A 26,291-nucleotide genomic window follows, 5' to 3' on the forward strand; every position below is an offset into this window, starting at 1 on the left:
AAAGAATCAGACACAAAATGCTGAGCTCTAAATTACTGAAATCAAACGAAGTTCCTGCTGTTTTTGGTTTTCTAATAGTAAGTGGTAAATGAACATTCCCTTCAGCCTCATCTTCTACCTCTTCGTTTTAGAGAGGTAACTACTTTTAGTAGGGCTTCCTTAGAGAAAGTTTTTTGGCTCCATTTCCAAAATTAAACTTGTAACAAAGTAAAAGAAAACTAAAGTGTAGGCCAGGCATGGTGTCTCACGCCTCTAATCCCATCACTTTGGGAGGCCAAGGCGGGCAGATCACCTGAGGTCAGGAGTTCGAGACCAGCCTGGCCAACATAGTGAAACCCCGTCTGTACTACAAATACAAAAATTAGTCGGGTGTGGCGGCAGGTGCCTGTAGTTGGGAAATGCAAGGCCAGAAGTGAAAGATTGCTCTCCTATAACTCATCCCCAGCCTCCCTGCCTAGAGGCAACCAGTGTTCCAAGTTTTGTGTATCCTTCCAGATATCTGTTAACACATCACACACACTTTTAAGTTTTTCTTTTTTAAAAGACAAAAGAGGCTGGGCGTAGTGGCTCACGCCTGTAATCCCAGCACTTTGGGAGGCCGAGGCAGGTGGATTACTTGAGGTTAGGAGTTGAAGACTAGCCTGGCTAACATGGTGAAACCCTGTCTGTACAAAAAATACAAAAATTAGCCGGGCATGGTAGTGGGTGCCTGTAATCCCAGCAACTCAGGAGGCTGAGGCAGGAGAATCGCTTGAACCCAGGAGGTGGAGGTTGCAGTGAGCTGAGATTGCGCCACTGCACTCAGGCCTGGATGACAGAGTGAGACTCTATCTCAAAAAAAAAAAGACAAATGATAGCAAAATTGACACACCGTTATTACCTTTGTATCTTTGAGATTGTCCCATATCTGTCCATCCATCCATTCATCCATCTGTCTGCCCATCCGTCCATTCATCCATCTGTCCAGTATCTGTTGAGCACCTTACTTAAGTGCCAGGTACTATTCTAGGTATTGGGTTTCACAGCAGTGGACCAAAGCCTCTGCCCTCAAGGACCTGTTTTCCTCTAATGGAAGGCAGACAGCACATGGACAGTTGAAATGAACCACATGGTAAATACTGAGCAGCTGGACAAGGAGGAGAGGAATTCATTTGGGATGGGTCCAAGTTGTTAATGTATATAAGATGGCAAGGGACCCCCTTCATGGGTAAAGTGTCATTTGAGCAAGTGAACCAGGTGGATATCTGGAGGAAGAAGACCATTTTAGGTGGAGAGAAGAATCTGGATCAGAACATGAGAGTGACCTTGTTCTTCTTATGTATTCCATTGACTATTGCACCATAATCTGTTTAAGCAGTCCCTACTGATGGGCATGTAAGTTATTCTAATCTTTTATTAGTATGAACAGTACTACAGTGATACGTGATATTTTAATAGTTGCATTTCATTCCATTTTATAGTTCTTTTATTAAAATACTTTATTTTACCCCATTGTTGGGTGTTAGGTGATTTTCCAAATTTTCTCCATTATAAATAACTCTGATATGTAGTTTCACACACTTTTTGCCCATCTCTGTTTGCTTTGGATACATTCTTAGAAGTGTAGTGTTCTGATTTCTGAGAATATTGCACATTTTGAAAAGATTTTTGGCCGGGTGTGGTGGCTCATGCCTGTAATCCCAGCTTGAGAGGCCGAGGCAGGTGGATCACTTGAGGTCAGGAGTTCGAGACCAGCCTGGCCAACATAGTGAAACCCCGTCTCTACTAAAAATACAAACAAATCAGCAGGGTGTGATCTCACCTACTTGGGAGGCCGAGGCAGGAGGATCGCTTAAAACCTGGGAGGTGGAGGTTGCAGTGAACTGAGATTGCACCACTGCACTCCAGCCTGGGCAACAGCTGAGATTCCGTCTCAAAAAAAAAAAGAAAAGCTTTTTGGTCCCTACATTTTGCTAAATTGCGTTCCAGAAAAGTTGCTCAGTTTTCGTATTTACCATCAGTATGTAAAGGCCAGTATTCTTGCACTCTTGGAAATACTGGGTATTACTGATTTAAAAATTTTTTTTGCTAATTTGATAGCCAGAAATAGTTATAATACCGTTTTTACTTATATTTCTATTATTAGTGAAGTTGAGCTCTTTGGGTGTATCTTAACTGGCTGATTATATTTCTTTTGTCAGTTGCCTGTTCTTGACCTTTATGTGTTTTCTTGGAGGTATGGGGTAGGGTCCTTTTCTTTCTTTTTTTAAATTAAATTAAATTTTTTTTTTTTTTAAGACAGAGTCTCGCTTTGTTGCCCAGGCCGTAGTGCAGTGGCGTGATCTCGGCTTACTGCAAGCTCCTCCTCCCGGGTTCACGCCATTCTCCTGCCTCAGCCTCCCGAGTAGCTGGGACTACAGGTGCCCGCCACTGTGCCCAGCTGATTTTTTGTATTTTTAGTAGAGACGGGGTTTCACCGTGGTCTCGATCTCCTGACCTCGTGATCCACCCGCCTTGGCCTCCCAAAGTGCTGGGATTACAGGCGTGAGCCACTGTGCCCGGCCAGGGTCCTTTTCTTTCTTATGGATTTATAAATATGATATTTAAGGATATTAACCTTTGTCATCGTAAGTATTTTTTCCCAGTTTGAAATTAGCCTTTTATTTTTCCTTATACTTTGGATTTTTTTGGCGGGGGTTTGAGGGGAGCATGTTTTAAAAATACGTAGCCCTACACCGGGCATGATGGCTCACCCCTGTAATCCCAGCACTTTGGCAGGCCGAGGTGGATGGATCACCTGAGGTCAGGAGGTTGAGACCATCCTGGCCAACATGGAGAAACCCCGTCTCTATTAAAAATACAAAAATTAGATGGGTGTGGTGGCTGGCACCTATAATCCCAGCTACTTGGGACGCTGAGGCAGGAGAATCGCTTGAACCCAGGAGGCAGAGGTTGCAGTGACCCTGGATTGTGCCACTGCACTCCCACCTGGATGACAGAGCGAGAGTCCGTCTAAAAAAAAAATAAAAATTAAAAAACAAAAAACATAGCCCAGTCTTTTATGATTATTTTTTAGATATTTACATTTATTTTCTTTTAGTTCTTTTTTCCCCATTTGGCTTTGTAATTTAGAAGAGTGAGGTGTAGAGAACAATTTAACTTTTTTCTTACATAATCGTTTCTGTCTGTGCCATATATTGAATAATGTACCCTTTTGTCATTGGTTTGATGTTTTTATCATATGCCAAATATTTTGCTGTTGTTTGACATTTTAATTAATATTTGTTTCCTAGGCTTTCTCATCTCTTCTAGTGATTTATTTGTCTGTGATACTTCATTGATTTCAAGTCATTTATTTTCCATGTTTTAACATCTTTAAATTTGTAATGCATCTTAAAATCAGCTGTTGGGGCTGGTGCAGTGGTTCATACCTGTAATCCCAGCACTGTGGGAGGATTACTTGAGCCCAGGAGTTTGAGACCAGCCTGGGCAACATAGTGAAACCTCGTCTCTTAAAAAAAAAAAAAAAAAAAAAATTTAAGTCAGCCGTTGCCTTACCAGAAGTTGAGTTCTTTCTGAGAAGCTGTGCATTCTCTTCTGCTGGTCACTGGGGGAGGGGCTTTACCAGCCTGCCTCTGCTTAAGCTAATTTCTCTACTTGGGATTTTTTAGGATGATGCTGGTAGTGTGAATTCAGCCCCCAAAATTTGCAGGGGTGGGGTTGCCAGTTCAGATATTGGAGTTTTTGTTCCCTCTTTCCATTGTCAAGGAAGAGGTGCGCAGGCCTCTTTGCCATCCCTTCTGCATGTAGTTGCTTGCTTTTATCCCTCATTGAGACTATAGATGTTTGGTACCCCCACTTTTTGTGAAGGCTTCTCCTTTGAGACTCCCTTTCTGGGCATCTTGTTATGGTACATAATAGTGAAGTATCACAATCGACGGTGTCTTAGATTTGGTGAAATATGGTGTTTTAATAATTGTAATTTTTTACATAATATCTGGCAGTAGAAGTTCTCAGTATACCATAGTCTTCGCAGTTATTCCGAATGAAGTTCGAAATAATTTAAGTTCCCCTGACGCTTTCTCCCACAACAAAACAAAGCAAGACAAACAAAACCAAAAGAATAGTAATTCTAGGATTTTACCATCACCTTATATGAAAAACTCAGTAAGAACCTTCTATTTCACATATGATTCATTCACTGTAATTGTTTTATTTATTTATTGTTTTGTTTTATAAATAAAACACTGTATTGTTTTATTTATTTCTTCTTATACTTGGCTGTAAAATTTAGGCAAGAATTTAAGTTTTTAATACTATACTAATATCGTAAGATAATCCATTTAAAATGTTAACAGTTATTCTGTACATGGTTCATTCAAGCTTAGATCAGTTTTGCTGAATGGTTGTTTTATGTTTATGTCCTTTTAGACCTTTTTAGGATTGTTTTTTGAAAAGCCTCAAATTGGCCAGGTGTGGTGGCTTACACCTGTAATCTTAGCACTTTGGAGGCTGAGGCAGGCAGATCGCTTGAGCTCAGGAGTTCGAGACCAGCTTAGCAACATAGCAACACCTTGTCTCTACTAAAAGTAAAAAAAAAAAAAAATCACTGGGGCATGATGGTGTGCACCTGTAGTCCCAGCAACTTGGGAGGCTGAGGTGCGAGGATTGCTGGAGTTCAGGAGATTGAGGCTGCAGTGAGCTGTGATCACACCACTGCACTCCAGCCTGGATTATAGAGTGAGACCCTGTCTCAAAAATAAACATTAAATAAAAAATAAAAAAGCCTCAAATTAACATGGCAGATAACTAACTTTATTTTTTATTAATATTTTAGCCAGTCACGGTGGTTCATGCGTGTTATCCCAGCACTTTGGGAGGCCAAGGCGGATCACAAGGTCAGGAGTTCGAGACCAGCCTGGCCAAATAGTGAAACCTTGTCTCTACTAAAAATACAAAATTTAGCCAGGCGTGGTAGCACGGACCTGTAGTCCCAGCTACTTGGGAGGCTGAGGCAGGAGAATCTTTTGAACCCGGGAGACTGAGGGTGCAGTGAGCTGAGATCATGCCATTGCACTCCTGCCTGGGCGACAGGGCGAGACTCTGTCTCAAAGAAAAAGTAAAATAAAATACTTTAATTTTTTGAGAAGGGGTCTCACTCTGTCACCCAGCTTGGTGTGAGTGCAGTGGCGTGATCTCGGCTCACTGCAACCTCTGACGCCCAGGCTCAAGTGATCCTGCTAACTCAGCATCTCGAGAGGCTGGGACCACAGGTGTACGCCACCACGTCTGGCTAATTTTTTTATTTTTTGGTAGAGACAGGGTTTCCCCAAGTTGCCCGGGCTGGTCTCGAACTTCCAAACTGAGATGATCCACTCGCCTCGGCCTCCCACAGTGCTGGGATTACAGGCGTGAGCCACAACACCTGGCCATAACTAACTTTAAATTGTGTCTTTTACTCTCTGTACTGGCTTTGCTATGAAGATTATCATGCTGGTTAATCTTACTGAGTGTTTCCTGGGCATTCTTGTCCCTTTGGAAGGCCTGAGTACTTGCTCACAGGCTGTGCTCTTTGGAGGCGGTTTGCGGTGTTTGTCAGTAAAGTTGAGCACTGGATTGTCCTTTTTTTTTTTTTTTTTTTTTTTTGAGATAGAGTCTCACTCTGTCCTCAAGGCTGGAGTGCAGTGGCGCGATCTCGGCTTTCTGCAAGCTCTGCCTCCCGTGTTCACACCATTCTCCTGCCTCAGCCTCCAGAGTAGCTGGGATTACAGGCACCCGTCACCATGCCCGGCCAATTTTTTGTATTTTTAGTAGAGATGGGGTTTCACCATGTTAGCCAGGATGGTCTCGAACTCCTGACCTTGTGATCTGCCTGCCTCGGCCTCCCAAAGTGCTGAGATTACAGGCGTGAGCCACCACGCCCGGCCGATTGTCCATTCTTTTACTTCAGAAAAGACAACGATGCATGGTATTTGACTGTAAATTTGTAAAGTTCACTGAGATTTTTTTTTTTTCTCTTTAAGACTTTCTTGTCTGCACAGAAAGTCCCAGTACAACTTCCATTGCTGAGAAAATCCTCAGAGGACTTTCCCACTTTGCTCCTGTGATGGATGACAGAAGAGTGATTCATTAACAATTGCTCAGCCACAATTCCTGGATATAGGGATTCAAAAGACAGTACACAGAACTAAGACAGTGAAAAAAATCAGTACCACATTTGGACAGTATAGGTGAGAAAACATAATTATAAAAATGATGCCATGAAAAATTCCACAGATCGGTTTAGTTGTGTAGTTGTCAAAGTTATGTGTGATATCAATGAAGAAATATTTGTAGCATGTAAACGGTTATTTCTGTTTCTTAAAAAGTATTGTTAGTGGGCTATTAAACTTGGATTTTTCTTTTTTTTTAATGCAGTATGTTCTTTTTATTCAAGTATGAACTTGTTGAGAAACTAAAGTAATATGATTTTTAAGAGATTTATGTTTTACTTAAAATGTGAATTGTACTTCTGAGCTGCCTTAATGCAAGGTCATTTATATTTGTTAAGAGGAAATAATCAAGATCACTCATATCCCAACTGAATCTGAGGTTTTATAAATCCCTCAAACGATTGCTGAGAGCCTGATTGTGGAAGGAAGTGAGATGCACCTTATTTTCCAGAAGTCCTATGAAGCGCTCTCCTAGCACGTCCATTTCCAGGAGGAGAAGCAAGCAGATGAGAGGTTTTCCATTTTGTCATCCAAGGTAGCTGTGCACTTGCCTTGTTGCTGAAGTTCCAATAATGTGAAAACCAAAGTAGAGGTTTTTTTTTCTTCTTTTTGCTTTGTATTAATTTCACTTATACCAAAGTGTTTGAAAGTATGAAATGTATTGCTTCTGGGCTATATAAGGCTACTTCATGACAAGACTGCTTTGTAATATTTCACTTTGTTTTACTATAAATTCAAATTATCTAAATATTTTCCTAATACTACATGGGAATGCTGATTTTCTTCTTTTGTTACGTAGTGGAAGCATTTTGCATTGTTTACATAGTTCTCATGGAACATGGAAATTTTTGAAAGTGATATATGATACACATTTTTTGTGTATATATTCTAATTAGTGTGAATAAAGCAGTAATATTAATGCATTTTTTAAGCAGCAAACTCCTGTATTTCTCTTGTCTTCCTTAAAAGCGTCCCCATGAACTCAGTGTTTATTCCCTTTTCATTGTGAGTACCTGCTTATATGGTCAGTACGTAACGTCATCATTGGCTCCTAATGGTAGAATTAGAACAGCAAAATTGTAGAGCTGTGATTGACTCCAGACAACATAGATTTCAGCCACCTCATTCTACAGCTGAGGCCAGGACAATAAATGCCTTTCCCAGACTGGGTAGTGGCAGATCTGGGATGGAATATGGTTTTCTTGATTCCTTTTCAGCCTTCATTTCTCTCTCTCAGGACTACTACTTTTTAATTACTTTTCACTTAATTTCCCAATACCGATGAAATAAAGAAAAATGAGGGTTATTTATATATATTTCAATAAAATCCAGTTTGATTTTTCAACTTACATCTGATTTTGTTGGTGTCATTCAGCCTGTCTTCTGAGTAATGGGCAAAGAAGGACCAGGGTTCGTAGAAGAAGCATATGGCAGCCGAGTGGCAGCAGTCTTGCCCTTTCATTTTAATACTTGAGGAAACAGAAAATAGAATTTTTGAGTGACTCTGCCTGTGGATATATATACTCATACATACATATATATATATACACACACACACATATGTATGTATGTATTACTATTCAATCTCTTAAAAACCAAAAAACAGTAGGTCCCCTCAGGGCAGAGTCTATATGTATGAACATATCGTTCACTGTTGTAACCACCTTGCAGGATTTCAGTCTATAAACTAGGTGAGAGTCCAGCTGCTGAGTGAAGCTTGACCTCTGCCTCTTCCTCAGGAGCAGCTCATCCCCTGACAACCTCCCCTCCCAGCCCCTAATCTGGTTTAATGCCCTCCTTTTCCCCAGATAAAGAAAGTCGTGTCTCTAGTTATTCCAAAAGTGTTTCATGTGTAGAGTTTGGCACAAAAATTAAAAAGCACCAGCATCTGAAATCAAAGGTGAAAGAGTCGTCATAGTACTGATGAAGACACCCAGGCCTCGTCTGCTATGTTAACATGCTGTATGACAAGAGGAACCTGCTTTCCAAGTCTGCTGGACACGCGTGCTTCTTGAATCCAACCAGACAAGCATGTTTTCTCAAAACCACAGTATAAGACAAGGAAACTGCACAGATTCGAGTGATTTTTGAGGTAAGTATTTTATTGGAAAGATGTGATCTATACAGAACCTTGAACATGAAAAGGAGGAGATGCCGCTATCTTGGCAGGGATGATCATATATTTGAAATAGTAACTCACAGCATTTGGTCTCATGATAAGAGTACTGAAGATTATCCCAGGAAACCTAGGATGATTGTTATAGTACCATTGTTTCAGGTTTTTATGACTTGAGGCATCTAACTATCTTAATGCTGTACTTTAGTGTTTACCAGGCAGCTTTCTGGTGGAAACTTGAACTGCAGACACTGAGTGTTTTGGTTTTCCTCCAAGTTATAGTTCTCATTGTAACTTAATAAGTTGGCATTCCAGCTTAGTTTGAGTCGGTTTTCCAGGGCTGGGTCCTCAGAGGAGAGTGGACAGAATTCAGTTCCTCTGTGAGCTGGGCTGCTGACATTGTGTTCCTGCTGTTGACTGTCCGTGCGGTGCACAGGACGGGCTGTCAGCTAACCTGTCTTCATGACATTTCTGTAATACTTCTCAGGGGGTTAACCCCGTCTCTACTAAAAATAAAAAAAAAATTAGCTGGGCGTGGTGGCACGTGCCTGTAGTCCCAGCTAAAGGAGGCTGAGGCAGGAGAATTGCTTGAACCCGGGAGGTGGAGGTTGCAGTGAGCTGAGATCTCGCCACTGCACTCCAGCCTGAGTGACAGAGCGAGACTCCGTCTCAAAAAAAAAAAAAAAAAAGAATAAAAAATAAAACAGCAACTTTTGCAGATTTCCCAAATGTATTGGTCCCACAGAACACTGAAAATAATGTCATGTTGTTAACACTAGTGGGAGTTTGGGAAATAATTCCAGCTCTTTAATACTTCTTTCAGCTTCAGATTAAGTGAAATGAGTTTCATATATTTCAATATATGAAATTGTATGATGACACATAAAACAGGCCAGGGGTTATTGAGGACACATCCATGAGATAGTGGGCAATGCTACATATTTGTTAGTGGTTGTGCTGCAGTTCAGGTTCATGGACAGGTGGGATTGGTGTGGTTGGGATAACCCACCATGTTTTTCTTTCATTTCTTGTATTAAAGAGTGGTTTTAAAAGACCTTACTGTGGAATTTTCACAAATACTCAAAAGTATGGAGAATGGTACAGTGAATCCCCATGTGCCCTTTTCCCAGCTTCAGTGGTGGTGTCAGTGATATGGTTTGGCTCTGTGTCCCCACCCAAATCTCATTGAATTGTAATCCCCATGTGTCAGGGTAGGGACCTGGTGGGAGGTGATTGGATCGTGGGGGCTGTTTCCCCATGCTGTTCTTGTGATAGTGAGGGAGTTCTCACAAGATCTGATGGTTTTAAAAGTGGCAGTTTTCCCTGCACTCTCTCTCCTGCCACCTTGTGAAGAAGGTGCCTGCTTCCCATTTGCCTTTCATCATAATTGTAAGTTTCCTGAGGTTCATCATGATTGTAAGTTTCCTGAGGTCTCCCCAACCATGCAGAACTCTGAGTCACTTGAACCCCTTTTGTTTATAAATTGCCCAGTCTCAGGTAGTACCTTGATAGCAGTGTGAAAACGGACTAATACAGTCAGGGACCTAAAAGACAGGTAAAGAGATGTGGCCAGGTGAAGACGGAAAAAGGACAGTACATTCCAGACCTGTGGAAAGATGCGAGGTGGGAAAGAACATCACAACTTGGGCAACTGAAGAAATTAAATTGTTAAGCACGAAATGCAGAGAGAGCTATATGAATGTGTTGAGTGTGATTTTCATTAAACAATTTTTAAAGAAAGCATTTCTAGTGGTGCTTTTATTTTTGCAGCTGCTTGATAGCATTCACTCTTGTTGAAAGGAGCACAGTTTGGAAAGTGCTTGCTACCAGCTGAGATGCATTACTCTCCTATGCCTCTCAACACCTGTGCCCAGCTGTTTTTTTGAGGCCAATCTGCTCCTCTTTTCAGGGTATATTTACTAGTCAGGAGTTGTAAAACTATTTTGAAGAGTGCTTCTGACCCGTAGAGCAACTTCAAGTGAAGCAGGCTGTTGTAGTTTGTTCCCTGGCTGTTACCTCCTGGAAGAGGCTGGGGAGGGAACTCATGCGTTTTGGGTGCTGACCGTGTCTTAGGCACTGCACGAGCTCTAGCTCTTGTGTGTAATCTTTACAGAGGCGATTGAGGGAGTTGTCATCCTTGTTTTACAGAGGAGAGAAGCAAGGCTCATAGAAACTACTCATCTTGCCCAGACCCACACAGTTAATGGCAGGGCAGCATAAAGAAAGTGTGCTTGTGCCTCAAACATAAAAATAAAGGGAAACCTCTACTATAGAAAGATGTATTTTCAAATACTTACAAATCGCCTGCCTCTTTTTGCAAACATTTAGGCAGTCAAAGCCCATTTTAATTATTTTTTTTTAAATGTGGGAGTAAGGACCTTGTGTTAATGAAGATCCCCAAATTGTTCTAAACAGGATAAAGGCCAGGCATGGTGGCTCATGCCTGTAATCCCAACTCTTTGGGAGGCTGAGGTGGGAGGATCACTTGAGACCAGGAGTTCGAGACCAACATGTGCAACATAGCAAGACCTTGTCTCTACAAAAAATAAAAAACAAAATTAGCTGGGTGTGGTGGCACATGCCTTGGTCCTAGCTAAGGAGGTCAAGGCTGCAGTGAGCTGTGATCGCGCCGCTGCACTCCAGCCTGAGACAGTGAGACTCTGTCTTTCAAAAAAACTAATAATAAACAGGATCCAGATGTTTGTATAACTACTCTTTGAACCGAAAAGGGAGGAATACATGCAAGATGATCTATTTGTCTTCAAAAACGAGTGTGGAAAGTGTTGACCTAGGTTGTGTGTCCACTGAGTTTCTTATTGGTCACTTCCAGCCTTGTTCTCCTTGGGTTGGTCCCCCTCCATCCTGCCTTCATTCTCTGGTTTTCCTTTAGCTAGGGCTGATGCCCATGTAAGACCCATGACTGCAGTCCGTCTGGAAACCTCTGCCCTTCTGGCTCATCCTTAAAAGTCTTCCTGGCTCCCCTGAACCATAGGAGGGGAGCAGCTGATTTCCTGTGTTCAGAATTCCCTGCCCTTCCCTGCCTTCCTCCAGCCTTTCTCCCAGCCGGACTTGCCTTTGCTCCCTCTGTGTGAACTAAGCTAGGTTATTCATTCCACTCTTTTGTCTCAAAGGACATTAAAGAGGAGGCAAACCCAGAGTTCCCAGAACAAGCTTATTAGAGTGCTTCCTCTCCCTTTCTTGGCACCTGCAGCCCGCTTCTGCCATGCTGTCCTCAACCTTGCAGCCCCTTCCCCTGACAAAGTGGGAATGGTGGAATTGCAGAGCACACTGCAGCACAGCTGTGCCACGTGAACATCCATAAGCTGAGGAAAGGGTGTGAATGACGGCTTTGCCCTCTGCTCCCCGGTTCCCATGGCATGCCCTGTTACGTGAGAGAGGAGATTCCAGTAAGCAGCCAGTGACACAAGGGGAGGCCCTTGTCCAAAACGTGCAGACATCTTGTGAGGTGGTTTTGCTAGGGTGGGAAATACACATTTGCTCAAGGACTTTGGATTTAGTGCTCTTTTTTAATTGAAATAAAAAACGATTGGAAAGCTTTTCCCTGTGGAAAAATTTAAACCTTCCCCTTAAATCATTATCTTGTGTCAGAACACTTACTTATTTTCTTTAAATAATACCCTTGATTGCTTTTACTAGATAGACTTTTCTGGATAGTATCCAGAAATTCTTAGTTTGAAGTGTCCCTTTTCTTTCCTTATCATTAGAACTTTGGCAGTACCGTGAAGTCTACTTCTATCTTGTTTTCTTCCGTGTGAGTCTGTGAGAGAGAGACAGAGATTTTATTTCATTCAGCGTCAGGGTGGCACCTCTCTTCAGAGCCTCAGATTTGGAATAGACAGTTGTAGTGGAGGGTCGAGATTTTTTCTTTTTTTTTTGGAGGGGGGTGGAGTCTCACTTTGTCACTGGAGTGCAGTGTTGTAATCTCGGCTCACTGCAACCTCTGCCTCCTGGGCTCAAGTGATTCTCGTGCCTCAGCCTCATGAGCACCTGGGACTACAGGCTCGCGCCACCATACCCAGCTACTTTTTTGTATTTTTAGTAGAGATGGGGTTTCACCATGTTGGCCAGGCTGGTCTTGAACTCCTAACGTCAGGTGATCCACCCGCCTTGGCCTCCCAAAGTGCTGGGATTACATGCGTGAGCCACCATGCCTGGCCGAGATTTTTTCTTGATGCTGTGTCTCATTTGATGCAGATACCTTTCATCTAACTTTTGTAAAAATTCATTTTCTGATACCACTTTTCATTTTCTAACACATTTTAGAATCCAGCCAAATACTTCTACATTTTTGCCCATTTTCCAAATCAGTTTTGTCATCATCCGAATCTAGCATGACTGTGACCTTGGATGACTGTGTATGACTATCTCCCTCTGCCATCACTTTTTATTGCTGGGGTCCTAAGGAGTTCTACCCTTTATATAATCAGGATAATTTTGTTAAGTGACAATGATAGTCTGTTAACCTCAACTGTTGTCAAATGTAATGAGTTTTGAATTGATTTTGAGACTCAATAAGAAAAAAATTAAGTCTTCTCCAGAAGAAACATGTTAAAATTAAGGTTTCAGAATCCTTGGGCATCTCTGTAGTTGAACACGTGCTGCTTATGTGTAAAGAATTAAATTCAGTCTGGTGGCTGGGTTTTAGAGCCATATCTGTCACCACTTTCTTTGGTGCTGAGAGAAGAACATCAACATTCTAATCTGTGGCATATCTGAAAGTTCTGGAAAGCATTCTGGAATTGCAGGAAGGATCATGGGGAGTCAACTGGAACTGAATTCCCATTTGCTAAGATCCAAAAAGAAATGAACATTTAAAAAGTTTTTATTTTATAGATGTTTAAATTTGCATAGTATAAATCCCAACCAGCTTGAAAGTGGTCACTTTTTATTTTTATGTTGACAGTTAAGTCTCCCATATATTTAGCTGTGGCAGAAATTGCCGTACAGATTTTCTTATGGTGAACTTTTAGCAACTTAAAAACATGAAAAGGACATAAACGGACAATTCAGTAGGAAAAAAAAACCAGTTAAAGAAGATGTTCAGCCTCATTATTTATCTCAAAAATATAAATTAAAATTTAAAAAGTTGTCTTCTTTTTAACGGCTCATATTGGCAAATAAAAAGAGATGGGCCCACAAGCTCATACATTGCTCATGGCAATATCAATTGGTGCTTCTTTTCTAGAAAATGACTTGGTGTAATATGTATCAAGAGCCTTAAAATGATCTGTATCTTTTAATCCAATAATTGAACCTTCAGAAATAGAGTCTTTAAAAAAAAATGGACAGGGCCGGACACCGTGGCTCACACCTGTAATCCCACCACTTTGGGAGGCCAAGGCGGGCGGATCACTTGAGTTTGAGACCAGCCTGGCCAACATGGTGAAACCCCCGTCTCTACTAAAAATAAAAAAATTAGCTGGGCATGGAGGTGAGTGCCTGTAATCCCAGCTGCTCGGGAGGCTGAGGCAGGAGAATCGCTTGAACCTGGAAGGTGGAGGTTGCAGTGAGCCGAGATCGTGTGACTGCACTCCAGCCTGTGTGACAGAGCAAGACTCCGTCTCAAAAAAAAAAAAAAAAAAAGGCAAAAATTTATATAAGCTGGATTATTCATCATGGGAAGTTTATAGAGCGGAAACCTGGAAACAAATGTTCAGTGTGGCTAAATAGGATGGTCAATTTGGTAAGAAACTGGAAGAAAGAAGGGAGGATGCCTTGAAATGTCACAAATTTCTAGTCTTGGTCACAGGTGTCTTATCAGACAGTAAAATCCCGTGGACACATCCGTGCAAATCTGTTTATTTCTGTAACTAGGAAAACAACTCAAATGAACGCTGTTATTGGCAGCTTGGCAGCACCATCTGTATAAAGTCAGCACAGCAGACAGAGGGAGAATGCTGCCTGAAATAACAGGGTGGTCACTTGTATGTAAACAGTCCATTCTGGGAGAACAGTGGATGTGCAGACATGTATAGTTTGAACCGTGGCTGGAGTGCAGACTTAGGACTCTGCCAACCAGTCCCAGCCAATCTGAGAAGGGAGGGGGTGTGATTACGGTTGTAGATAGTGACAAAGCCAGAACTAGGGTCTCAGTCTCCTGTGTCCAGGTCCATTCATGTCCACCTCGAGTCCAAAACTGATTAAGAGCTTCATACATCATATTGACGTTTGTGGCACAGGAATGGCACAAGCACATTTTACAGGTAAGGAAACAGATTTTAAAAGTTGAGTGACTTGCTCGAGATCACAAAATGATTAAGTGGTAGGATTGTGGTCAGCGTAGAGAAAGCAAAAATTTAAAAATTAGATGAAAATCTAAAAAAATCCATTATTTATTTTGTTTTATTTATGAATGTTCTCCCAAAGTTTGGAAAAAATCTCTGAGTGTGTTGATGAAGATTCTGTTTCTAGTGGATTTGGAAGGGAGAGGAATATGTGATTATCTAAAAAAAAAGATGATCTCAGCTGGGCACGGTGGCTCATGCTTGTAATCCCAGCACTTTGGGAGGCTGAGGTGGGAGGATTGTGTGAGCCCAAAAGTTAGAGACTAGCAATATAGGGAGACCTCATCTCTACAATTTTTTTTTTTTTTTAGATGGAGTCTCGCCTGTCTCCCAGGCTGGAGTGCAGTGGTGGGATCTTGGCTCACTGCAAGCTCCGCCTCTCGGGTTCACGCCATTCTGCCTCAGCCTCTTGAGTAGCTGGGACTACAGGCGCCTGCCACCACGCCTGGCTAACTTTTTGTATTTTTAGTAGAGATGGGGTTTCACCGTGTTAGCCAGGATGGTCTCGACCTCCTGACTTCGTTATCTGCCTGCCTTGGCCTCCCAAAGTCCTGGGATTACAGACGTAAGCCACCGTGTCCGGCCACACTGCAGTGGTTTTTATAAACATCTTGTTTTTTTCTCTCTGTTGGCTGGTGCTCCTCACCTGTCCAGCAGTCCCAATTTGGTGTTCCGTGCAGGTCCCACATTCACATTTGAGGGAGCAGGTACATGGTAAGGGTGGCTATATTATCTGATGTAAAATACAGAGCCTTTAACTTTAGAAGCTTGAGTCATAGATCTACAAGAACTTTAAAAGCATTTTTAGGCTGGGTGCTGCAGCTCATGCCTGTAATGCCTGGCACTTTAGGAGGTTAAGGTGGGTGGATTGCTTGAGTTCAGGAGTTTGAGACCAGCCTGGGCAACATAGTGAGACCCCGTCTCTACCAAAAAACAAAAAAATAGCTGGGCATGGTGGTGCATGCCTGGGTCCTAGCTACTTGGGAGCTGAGGTGGGAGGATTGCTTGAGCCTGGGAGTTCAGGGCTGCAGTGAGCTGTGATCACAGGGCACTCCAGCCTGGCAAGATGCTGTCTCAAAAAAAAAAAAAAAGAAACATTTTTAATAGTTACTAATTATTTCTTTTCTTGGATCGTGCTTCCACTTTGCAGATGGCTTTCTTGGACTTTACTTCATTTGACCTTCATGTTTATTGAGGAAAGAAGGCAGGACAGGAATGATGATCTCCATCATTTTATTTTCATTTTTAAAATTGACAAATAAAAATTGTATATATGTTGTACGACATGATGTTTTGAAATATGTATACATTGTGGGATGGCCAAATCAAGCTAATTAACATATGCATCACCTCACCTACTTAGATGACCTCCATCTTCGTAGAAGGGAGAGCTGAGAGTCCCCGAACTGATGAGACTTGTCCAGAGTGACTCAGGGGTGAACGGTGAAGCTGGGACTTGGCTTATATCTTCCTACTCTGGGTCAAGGCCTTTTCTGTGACACTGTTTTGCTTCTCTATGGACATAGATTATTGGTAACTGATAGACCCTAAAATAAGTGAATAGGAAATAGCTCTTGGCACTGTGTTGGATTAGAAAATTAGGAAAATGCAAAAAAGCATAAATGAAAAAATAAAAATCACATATATTCTACCCACACCATTTTGCATTTTTCCTTATAAAAATTTGATCACATTATAATCTTTGGAACTTTTTTCCTCTACTAGAATGTGAATTTTTTTCATGTTATTAAAAAAAATCTTCTATTAAGAAGATACTAGTTAAGTAAAAATCCATTTTTACTTAACCAACCCCCTATTATTTGATTTTTGGATTGTGTCCATGGTATGGTTTGGCTAAGTCTCATCTTGAATTGTAGTTCCCATAATCCCACGTCTCATCTTGAATTGTAGTTCTCAATTCAAGTCTCCCACCCAAGTCTCATCTTGAATTGTAGTTCCCATAATCCCCACGTGTTGTGGGAGGGATCTGGTGGGACATAATTTAATAATGGGGGTGGTTACCCTCATGCTGTTCTCATGAGAGTGAGTTCTCCACAAGATCTGATGGTTTTATAAAGAGCTTTTCCCCCTTTTGCTCAGCACCTCTCCTTGCTGCTGCCATGTGAAGAAGGATGTGTTTGCTTCCCCTTCTGCCATGATTGTAAGTTTCCTGAGGCCTCCCCAGCCATGTGGAACTGTGAGTCAATTAAACCTCTTTCCTTTATAAATTACCCAGTCCTGGGCATGTTGTTATTAGCAGTGTGAGAATGGACTAATACAGTCCAGTTTTCTAATTACGTGTGTGTGTGTGTGTGTGTGTGTCTGTCTATATCTGTGTGTATGGATAGAAAGATACGTAGATAGATCCACCTTTTGATGAACCTGTTTTCAGAGAAAGCTTTGTGAATATCTGACTTAGGTTTCAAATTCAGTTTACACTGCACAGGTAAGATTTCTCTGAGATCAAGTGAAATGGGAAGTTGCTAAGGAAATGAGATTTCCTTCACTTGACTCTGAGTCTTCGTTCACCCTCTTGGAAGGCTCATCACTCTCAAGATTTTGTTCCCTGAATGGCAGTGTTGGCATCTACCAAAACTCTGTGATAAATTTAGAGTTAAACCTCAGCTACTTAGCTAGGTAGTAAAGTGACTTTTCTGTTATTCAACCAAAAATTAATTTTACCAAAGAACCCAATGGGGGGGGGGGCGGTGGGGAGAGAGAGAGTGTGTGTGTGTGTGTGTGTGTGTGTGTGTTACGGAAAGTGTGAATTCTGGAAGGCATTCCATTGAATACAGTGGCTATTTAATACATTTCCCAGGGCTCTCAAGTCTGATTCAACTAGAAGGAGAGAGTTTACCAGAAGGCAGTAGTTTGTGTCTGAATCCTGGGTTCACCAGTGGATGCTATTTAAATGTGACTTGCACATATAGTTATGGAATATATAACTTTTCTGGAAAGGACTAATATTTTAGAAAGTTTTGAATTATCTAGTTTATGCCATGTATGTGATTTGTATTATATTTATTTGTTTTCATTCAGATGCTTGTGTCTTACTTTAGTATTTGATTTGATCGACATAGCTAGTATTAGCAATATTTTAAATCATTCTTGCAGTATCGGCGGCATTTTATTAATTTACTTTTATTGTAAAATGAAATTTGCCCTTGAAGATGCCCCTTTACTTTCAGAAAATCTAATTATTAGCTATAGGTATTATTTTCCCACAAACTTGTTTAGCTCCTCTAATTTACCTTCCTAAAGCTCTTAAATCCAGATTATGTATATGAGAGGAGAAGAGATAGATCAGAGTAGTCCATCCCGTGTTTCGTCTTGCCAAGAAATCTTGTCTTCCAGATTGTAACTGTTTCCTTGTTGCCTTTGTTTTTTTCCCATCTAATTTTTAGTACCCAGCTTGCTACATTTTCAACAACTAATGCCGTGAGGGGGATTTGCACTTTCAGTAATGGTGGACTAACTTATTGTACACCAGCCCTCCCACTGAAAACAACTAGAAAATATAATGTATGTAAAAAATCTGTTTGAAGGCAGCAGAGCCTCCCAAGGAAGTGAGGACATGAGGGGCCACCATCTCAGAGAGAAAGGAAGCACAGCAAAGTAAGTATGGCATTTGGTGCCACTTCTCCCTTCGAGGTTACTGCCAAAGCAGAAAGTGGCAAATGAGAGGCTGAGAAGGTGAGAGGAGAGCCTCTGGCACTCATAGGATGGAGGAGACAAAAGCTGTATTTAGGGCACAACAAGTAGACAGAGCTCTGGTATGTACCTTGGGTCTATTTCTTCAGAAGGGGATGAACCAGAAGTAGAGAAACGCTCACAAAGACAAGCCCACAGTTAAATCAGCTTAATCATTGGTATTATTAGGGTGATCTACCCCTCTTTGAACTGACTTCCAGAAGCAAAACAGATGCTTTTGGGAGGAAGATAATGTCACCCGGAGCTTCAAATTACTTCTATAGTTTGCCATACACAATGTCTAATCTATATGACTGAAAACCAAAAGAAAACACAGTAAAAACAGATCTACAGTAGATCCAGACATTAGAGGTATTAGACGCAGACATTAAGGTAACTGATTAATATCAAGACATTAGATCCAGTTTAGTGACTTCTAGTAAAGAACTGGAGATAAAAAAGGAACTGGATGGAAATTCTAGAACTGAGAAATAGAACAACAGAACTTTGAGGGTTCAATAGTGGGCTTCACAACAGATAAGGCAGTTGAAGAGATGAATAGTGAATTGGAAGGTAAGTCAAAAAGAAATGGACTGGAGCAGAGAGAGGAAAAGGATTGAAAACGCAGGAAAGAGTAAGAGAGACACACAGGATATGGTGAAAGGTTTCACGTGTGTAACTGGAGTCCTTGAAGGCAGGGAGGACAGAGATTAGGGCAGGAGCAGTATTTGAAGAGATCGTTAACAAGGATCTTCCAAAACTGGCTCATGGTTTCAGGAAGTACTGTTTACCCTAAGCTGGGCAAGAAAAATACAAAGAAAACCCCACACTGAGGCGCATCATGGTAAAATGCTGGGTGGCTTTAAATGACTTCTTAAGTCGTTACTTGACAAAGATGTCTTGTACTGAACAGGCCTTCACATAATGGGCAGACACCATTTCTGTGAGTTTCCACAGTGGCTTTTATAGCTTTGCCTTTAGAATTCTTCCCAGTCACATCTCTTTTTTGGGGAACATTTCCCAAGGACCAGCCTTGGCCCTTAGTAAGGTTGCTGTGCACGCACAACTAGTGTCCTCTGCGCACCTTTGTCTGTAATTCTAGGGGAGAAACAGTGCCACTGCCTCATCTGCCCCAACAGTTCTCTCACTGTGTCATATCACTGAGGAGTTGGATGGGGTGTAGGGCAGTGGTTAAGAGTACAGGCTGGAAACAGACTACCTATGTCTGATCAAGCTCTTGTTCCAACAGTTACTCATTGTGTAATCTTGGACTAGCTACCTTGTCCTAGCTTTAGTGTACTAAGTGTACAAGAAGGGTTATAACATTCCTTACGTTTTAGGGCTATTATGAGATTTAAATGAGCCCATGGGTGTATGTGTTTTACATATAGAAAACAATTAATAGATGGGCTTATTTTTAAGTCTCCTTGACCCATTTCTTGAACCATATATTTCTCCCTTAATAATAGCTGAGGCTTCTTCAAACTATTTATGCCTGGTTTGGTCCAGTGGGAACTGAACATGAAAGGAGAGGAGATGGTGTACATTTTTTGTCAGAGCAGAGAACTTAAAAATTAATCTTTTTAAGTAGGTGCAAGAGTTGGTGAACTTCACTCTTTAAAGGAAGAAGTGAACATGAAGTTTGAAAAGTTTCCAGAGTTAGAGAAGGCAGACCCTGATAAAACACCTGGATAGGTTAAAGGATTTTCTCCTTATAGTAAAAGTTAACTTTTCTGACCCAATTTAACTTTGATTTCCTGTTTCTGCCTTTAAAAAAAACTGATGCATAAAACGCACCATCTTCTGTATCAGAAAATTCTTTCATAACAGTTTCCATTAATGGAATCATTTCTTCCTCCCTCCCTCCCTCCCTCCCCCCACCCTCCCCCCACCCCTCCTTCCTTCCCTCCTTCCTTCCCTCCTTCCTTCCTTCCATCCCTCCCTGCTTCCTTCCTTCCTTCCCTCCCTCCCTCCCTCCTTCCTTCCCTCCCTCCCTCCTTCCTTCCTTCCCCTTCCTCCCTCCCCCCTCCCCCCTCCCCCCTTCCTCCCTTCCTCCCTTCCTCCCTTCCTCCTTTTCTTCTTTCTTCTTTCTTTCTTTATTTCCCTCTCTTTCTTTCTCTCTTTCTTTTCTTCCTTCCTTTCCTTCCTCTCTTTCCTTTCCTTCCTTCCTTCCCTTCCTTCCTTCTTTCTTTCTCTTTATTTCTTTCTTTCTTTCCTTCTTCCTCTTTCTTTCTTCCTTCCTTCCTTCCTTTCCTTCTTTCTTTCCTTCTTTCCTTCCTTCCTCCCTCCCTCCCTCCCTCCTTCCTTCCTTCCTTCCTTCCTTCCTTCCTTCCTTCCTTCTTTCCTTCCTTCCTTCTTTCCTTCCTTCCTTCTTTCCTTCCTTCCTTCCTTTCCTCACACTGTTGCCCAGGCTAGAGTGCAGTGGTGCAGTCATAACTCACTGTAACATCAACCTCCTGCGCTCCAGCAATCTTCCTACCTCAGTCACCTGAGTAGCTGGGACAACAGGAGTGTGACACCATGCCTGGCTGATTTAAAAAATATTTTTTATACAGATGGGGTCTTGCTATGTTGCCCAGGTTGGTCTTTGAACTCCTGAGCTCAAGTGATCCTCCTCCCTCCGCCTCTCAAAGTGCTGGAATTACAGGCATGAGCCACAGTGCCCATTGAATCTTTTATTTCTGATTCAACTCTGGACATTAACCTGACTACTTTTACTTATTGGTTAATACATTTTTTTCATATATTCATGTAAATTTTTTATTCTACACACTAGATATTTGACTTCTCCTTAAGTAAATACATATGTATACAATTTAAGTTGTAATTATAACTACATTACAGAAAGTTGGAAAATAAATTTCACCTAATATCAAAGACTAAACTCAACTACCATTGGCATCAACCTGTCTGATGTATTGTCTCTCCTTGGGCCAGCACTGAGGAGCATTGAGAAAGAAAGAAAAGCAGCAGCCACATCTGCCTTTCATAAAGCACACGCCGTATGCCAGGCACTAGATGAAGCTGTCGCCATGCGTGGTCTCATGCAATTGTCACATCCACCTGGAGAAGCCTTTACTTTGGGCCAAGGGCGTCATTCTTTTTTGTTTCACTGGGCAGAAATACGATCTTAATGTGAGTGTAAATTTGGGCACTAAAATTGGTGGCAATCTTTGCTTGCCAGGTAGATAACGCAGAACACAGTGATTATGAGAGAATTCATAGACTCGCTCCTATTTCCCACACTGACATGGAAAGCTCTGCTGTTGTTGTTTGAGGAGCGTCTAGGGTTCTGTGATGCAGGTTTGGATTCACTCATCCATTCTAAAGATTCATGGTTAAGCCTACCACGAGCCAGGCTCTGTTCCTGGCACTTGGGCTATGGTAGTGAACAAAACAGAGATCCCTGTCATGAGCTTAAGTTCCGGTGGGAAGGGAGGCAGCAGATAAGCAACGTGCAGGATAAATGGTATGTGGAGATGTGTGGCAGGCTGGAATGTGACAGATGCTATGGAAAAAATAAAGTGGGGCTGGGCGCCATGGTTCGTGCCTGTAATCCCAGCACTTTGGGAGGCCAAGTTGGGCAGGTCGCTTGAGCCCAGTAATTTGAGACCAGCCTGGGCAACGTAATGAGAACCTATCTCTACAAAAAATATAAAAATTAGCCAGGTTTTGTGGTGCATGCCTGTAGTCCTAGCTGCTTGGGAGGCTGAGTTGGGAGGATTGCCTGAGACTAGGAGCTCAAGGCTGCTGTGATTGCACCACTGAACTCCAGCCTGGGTGACAGAGTGAGATCCTATTTAGAAAAAAAAAAAACTGGGCCAAGGTTGGTAATTTGGGAGTGGTGTCGGTCTTGACCTCATGCACAGGTAACATTTGAGCAGAGACCGGGGGAAGTGAGGGCATGAGCCACGCAGCGGGCTGAAGCCAGAGTGCAGTGGGCAGAGAGAATCCAAAGTGGGAACCCAGGCTGGAAGGTGGGACCATGCGTAGCGAGGCAAGGAGGCCGGGGAGGCTGTAGGAAAAAAGCCAGGGAAAGAGAAATCAGGGCAGGCTGGTCAGGCTCTTGGAGCCATTGTTAGGGCCTTGACTTTTACCCTTAGAGAAATGAGGAGCCCCTGGAGAACCTGGGCAGAGGTGTGACATGATGGGCCTTGTATTTCAATAGCATCCTTCTGGCTGCGTGGGGAGAGAGGACAGCAGGGGTGTCACAGGTTGGATTTCTCCAGAAACAGACTCTGAGAGAGAGGAAAACATGCAGGAAGTTTATTGGGGTGCACCCTTGGGATCAACATCTGTGGGGGAGTGGGGGAGGCAGGATTGGGCAGAGGCCTAAGTGTGGCAGTTGCAGCAGAGGCCTAATGGGATGGCCTTTCATTGATGTCTCGAATGGAGGCGAGGGGCCTTAGACTATCTGATACCCCTGCATTGACTAGTCATAGCATGTGGGCCGCTCCCAGAAAGGGGGTGTGAGCTCAGCCAGGCAGCTCTTATCCTAAACCCAGCCCCTTCCCTAAGAGGGAAGTTCCTCAAGGGACTTGACTGAGTGCCATTGGCAGGTGACACTTCTGGAAGCTGGGGAAATGAATGCCTCTGTTCGAAGAGTTGACCAGGGTGCTACGTCCCAGCCTCAACTACAGGGCAAGGGTAGGAGCCATGAGGCCACAGAGGCAGCTCTTACAGGAGCCCAAGTGAGAGATGATGTGGGCTGTACCTCTATGGTAGAAGGGAAGGGGTGAAGCGTGGCTGGATTCTGGACCTAGTTTGAAGGTAGAGGCTGGAGGATTTTCTGATCAACTGGGTTTGGGATGGGAGAGAGGAGTCAAGGACCACCCCCTAGTTGAGCAGAGAAAGACCAGACTGGAGACAGAGGGAAGAAGAAAAGCTGTCATTAGAAGAGGCCAAGTCAATATAGATCATAGTGGGAAGGGCCTCTAAGGGCTGGTGGTAGAGGAAGAGCCTTAGGAGGAGGGGTCTTCTGAGAAGCTTTGGAGAAATCGGGGTGGTGTGAAATGGGGATTTGAGAAATACTGCTGGAGGTTATGGATTAGATCCCTTTTAATATTTTTGGAGGGTCTTAAGTTAAAAAAATTAAAAGGGCTAGGTGCAGTGGCCCACACTTATAATCCCAGCACTTTGGGAGGCCAAGGAGGGAGGATTGCTTGAGCCCAGGAGTTCAGGACCAGTCTGGGCAACATGGCAAGATCCTGTCTCTACAAAAAAACTTAAAAAATTAGCCTGACATGGTGGCACGCACCTGTAGTCCCAGCTACTTGGGAGGCTGAGGTTGTGGGGATGGCTTGAGCCCTGGAGGTCCAAGCTGCAGTGAGCCATGATGGCACTACTGCACTCCAGTACAGGTGACAGAGTGAGACCCTGTCTCTAAATTAATAAAAGGAATTTCTTTGAAAAGAATATTGTCTGTTTGGCCTGTGTTCTTCCACCCCATGTGACTAGCCTAAGCATGGCATTTGTCCCTTTACCAGTGATGGCCCAGGGATGGCCATGTACTCAGTCCTGGCCGGTGCTGTTGGGGAGACAGCTGGCTAGTGGGGGTGGGGTGCTTCTGGGAAGGCTGCCTCCCTCCTAGGAAGGTCCATATAGAATGTTTTCTGACCCCGATCACAGTCCTCAGGACAGTCATGATTGCTGCTCCTCCCAGTCCCGAGTGCCATTCATGCTTCATCTCCATCACCTCTCATAACAGCCACAGGAGCAGACATTGTCATCTTATTCTACAGGACAAAACTGGGAGTAAGGGAAGTCAGGAGACTTGATTACCATCACACATCTAGTAAGAAAAATTACACATGAAGCCCTTAGGACTGGCACCAAGGAGATGCTGAGTAAATGGCATTCATCATTGTAATACAGGGACTTCCTCAGTTCCAGAGAGGAGGGGAAGGTCATTTGTCCAGATTTATGTGCTTCTGAATTCACTATTGATTTTTATAGCTTTTCTATTTCCCCCTTCACCATGTATTGGCATTTGTAAATATGGTCACATGTTTACCTGAGCTACAGTGTAACAGAAAGAACTTCAAGGTCTATAAACCTGGCTTTGAATCCAGGCTGCATCACCTACTAGCTGTGTGATGTTGGGAGAGTTACTTACCAACTCTTGAGCATGTGTCCTCATTTATGAAACGTGGATAATAATAACATCTGAAGACGGTTTGAGGATAATAAGGTGCCTATTAGCTCATTATCTGGAACACAATCAGTGCTCAAGAATGCTAGGTATTATTATCCAAGTTATTGTGTAGATGGCTTATTTGGACAGATCACCTGAAAGGGCCAAATGAAGGTATGCAAGAGTGCTTTACAAACGCATGTTATTATATTGTTAGAGAAACTCCACTGCACGGAGGAATTTGCTATATGAAAAATGGGCTGGGCGCAATAGCTCACACCTATAATCCTAGCACTTTGGGAGGCCGAGACGGGCGGATCGCCTGAGATCAGGAGATTGAGAATAGCCTGGCCACATCGCGAAACACTGTCTATGCTAAAAATACAAAAAAAAAAAAAAAAAAAAAAAATTGCCAGGTGTGGTGGTGCGCACCTGTAGTCCCAGTTGCTTGGGAGACTGAGGCAGGAGAATCTCTTGAACCCGGGAGGTGGAGGTTGCAGTGAGCCAAGATCACGCCACTTCACTCCAGCCTGGGTGACAGAGCAAGACTCCGTCTCAAAAAAAAGAAAATTAATTGATATAAGAGATGTGCATGCCTAGTGGGCTAGAAATCTTGGTGTGGGGAATAGCATAGCATGAAGGAAGGAGGGAGGGAGAGAATGAGTGAGAGAGAGAGCACAAGTGCCAATTGACTGGGAGTTCCGGGCCACGCATGCATTGCCATGGGGCCTTGTAAAGTGCCTAGGATTTGGAAGGATACTAGGGCTAAAGTGAGAGGGAGTCTCCCAAGGGAATGTGACCCTCTGGAGGCAAGTGATGGTTTTTTTTGCTGAAGCACCCTCAGGAAACTGCCTGGAGCCCTCAAGAATGTGGAGGCCTGAAGCGCTGCCCCTCGTCTGAGTTCCTAGAGCCTGGTCTGTCACTGGGGAAGTCCAGAGCTCCAAGGCTCAGTGCCCAGGGGAAGCAGAAGTCATGAGCGGGGTGAAGATGGACAGTGTCACTGAAGGATCCTAGGCAGGGGGAAAACTGAATCCAAGCCAAAGGGCCAGTACTTGGGGGCTCCACACGGAAAAAGGCGCAGGGGAAATCAGGCGGGAAACTGAGCCCAGAGCAGTAGCTCTGCATTGAGCTGTGGTCCAGGGGGCGCCATTCACTTAAAGCACAATCCCATCACCCTTGCCCCAGGTACACACGGTTACCCTGGCTCGAAAAGCTCCTAAATCAGGGAGTCTTCTATAGCGAATCTGTTCACAGGAGACTGAACGCTGCACGCGGATGGGTCACTGAGCCCCCACGGGAATGTGGATTTTGTGTTTTCATTTTGATGATGATCCTTAGAAAACAAACACACACACGGCCGGGTGCGGTGGCTCATGCCTGTAATCCGAGCACTTTGGGAGGCCGAGGCGGGCGGATCACGAGGTCAGGAGATGAGACCATCCTGGCTAACGCGGTGTAACCCCGTCTCTACTAAAAATACAAAAAAATTAGCCAGGCATCTTGGCCGGCGCCTGTAGTCCCAGCTACTCGGGAGGCTGAAGCAGGAGAATCGCTTGAACCTGGGAGGCAGAGGTTGCAGTGAGCCGAGATCGCACCACTGCACTCCAGCCTGGGCAACAGAGCGAGACTCCGTCCTAAAACAAACAAAGCGAAACAAAAACAAAATGCAAAAGCAAACAGAAAACACCCACAATATCTCTTTACGGAAGGAGACATCCAACCAAGTCTTTTCCTTCTGGCTTTGTAATCCAAAAATGTCCTTCTAACGTGTGTGTCCTCTCAGGATGACATGTGGCACCAGCCAGCAGTCTTCTTGGGTAAATTCTAGGATGGCAGAACATAAAGGAATGGCCTTT

The 26,291-nt window shown here is 43.2% G+C and overlaps 1 protein-coding gene across 2 annotated transcripts in view; it reads left to right on the plus strand.

The window, feature by feature from the left end:
• SEC23IP (SEC23 interacting protein) overlaps nucleotides 1-7,130 on the plus strand; it is a 49,752-nt gene extending 42,622 nt beyond the window's left edge. For both annotated transcript variants that reach the window (XM_054435529.2, XM_054435530.2), the window contains exon 19: nucleotides 6,003-7,130. The gene's annotated coding sequence lies outside the window, so the exon portion shown is untranslated. The remainder of the gene's footprint in view (nucleotides 1-6,002) is intronic.
• Nucleotides 7,131-26,291: the final 19,161 nt, after the last annotated feature.

This window comes from Pongo pygmaeus, chromosome 8 (genome assembly GCF_028885625.2).
Source record: "Pongo pygmaeus isolate AG05252 chromosome 8, NHGRI_mPonPyg2-v2.0_pri, whole genome shotgun sequence".
NCBI lineage: Eukaryota > Metazoa > Chordata > Mammalia > Primates > Hominidae > Pongo > Pongo pygmaeus.